Raw genomic sequence first — 2,055 nt, forward strand, 5'->3', positions numbered from 1 at the left:
GGTTTGAAAGGTAGTAGCATAAGTAGAGGCTGAAGCGAGAGAAAAAAAAACCTCCTCTCGCTCCGACATTAATATTCGGGTTTGCTACATAACTTTAGAACCAACAAAGTGCTTTCTTTCTGCCTTTGAGAAAGCCAACCTGGCCCGAAGTGTGCGCCACCCTCGTGCTCACAACCCTCGTATCAGTCCTCAGCGGTCTCCTCCTCTTCAGTGGCGCCTTCCACGACTTCTCCCTCCCCGTCTTCTGCTGCGTAATAGCCGGCTGTCACTATTCACTCATCAAATCTGTACAACCAGACCCCGCCTCGCCTCGCCACGGTTTCAACCGCCTTATTGTCTACTCCCGCTCCCTCGTCTTTTGCCTTCTCACCGGCCTTTTCGCTCTCTCCCTCCTTTTCATTCCCTCTGCGGATCGCATCAACGACAGTAGGCACACTATTGCGGACATCTGTCCTGCCAACTTCCACTTTGTTCGACGTAGGGCCTCCACGTGGCTCAGCGATGGTATCATGACTGGCCATCTATCTTCCTCACCACCACTCGTGCTTTACAGGTGGAGGTTGGAGGCATTGTGGGTGGTGTGTTTGCTGAAGGATGTCTGTGGCTACCTCCTGTTGGCCTTTCCCCTCATCCTTCTCTTCGGTCTAGTGCCACAGGCCAACACACTTGTGTCGAATGTGCTGGAGCAAGTGGATATGCATGTCTTTGGTGCCAGTGGGTCGGTCAATCTGTCTTCAGTGGTGGTGTCAGTTGGGAGGAGTTGTGCGGTGATCGGCCTAGGATTCGGATTTTGCTATGCTGCCGTAGTAGTAAGCGTAAATTTTTTCTCCCACCTCAATGCTTCTTGAAGCACCACATCTAGTTTACAGCGGTAACTAGGTAGAATAGAATTTAAAAGTTACCGATTTCTCCTTGGTGTTTTCTCTTTAAACTCATGTAAGAATAACTTATCTAACTGTCCGTCTCTATCCAGCCTTGTCTAGTTATTTCAAGTGGTTTGTTGTGCTGGCATCCTAACGGTAACAAACCTTTCTGTTAATTCCCACTTATCATGCGGTTGGATGTATCTGCTGCGTGCACTGATGTTCCCGAATCACAGTTACAAAGTGACCGAATCAGTTTGTGTGGTTCTTAAAATGCGAAACATAGCTGTATAGATCTTATCACCACACTTTGTGGAAATAATGGCGACTACAATCTCAGCCTCCTATGGCTAGGTGAGTTAGTAGTGAAGTTCACTTTTTTACAAAGGCATTATCCTAGAGGTTTGCGTGCAAGTGGAACTACTCCTTTTCGCTTCCGTTTTTATTCCACTGCTATCATGGATTCCCCCAGTCTTATCTCAGGAATTGGTGACAATCATGACCCCGAGAAATGTCATCAGGGGGATGTGAAGGGTTAGGACGGGGAATAAAGATGAGACACTTGCTCTCATTTCTTTCTTTCGCCTTCCCATCCTAAATTGAATAAGTCGTGTAGTATGTAACATGAGATTCAGCGTTGTCCTGTGAGGTTAAGGGTAAGATTTTTTGTTGCTAGATTCAGTAGTCCTGGTTACCCTCAAGGAAACGATTTTTGTACACCTACAAGTGTTTTTCAGGTTGTGTTAAACATGTAATTCTCAGCTGCAAATGTTGTCTGGCCTCCAGTAAGAAATTTATTCATAATGATCAATTGCGTCTGCTGTTCACCACACACAAAAGCAAGTTATCCTTACACTGTGGGGATGAAATTGTAGGTGGCTTAGAGTAGAGTCATTTAGGAATGTCCAACATTAAGTTCATTTGCCAGACGGACGTTACTAAACAAATACACCTCTCATTACAAATCTTTTCAGTTGGTTATTCAGCAAAAAGTCCAATGTACGGCGTGTTCCTACGACGTATGCAAAGGAAGTGAAGGGCAACTAATTGATAGCCCTACAGGCTCGTTGTTTGTAACCTTTTAGTGCCTGGCATCTGGTTGGTTGTTTTTTTTTCAAGTTGGTGTAACTGCAAACGAGTTGACTTACATGAGTGGAAGATAAAAGTGTGATTCGTAAACATGGCTGGAAGG

Source organism: Echinococcus granulosus (genome assembly GCF_000524195.1).
Source record: "Echinococcus granulosus chromosome Unknown EG_S00151, whole genome shotgun sequence".
NCBI lineage: Eukaryota > Metazoa > Platyhelminthes > Cestoda > Cyclophyllidea > Taeniidae > Echinococcus > Echinococcus granulosus.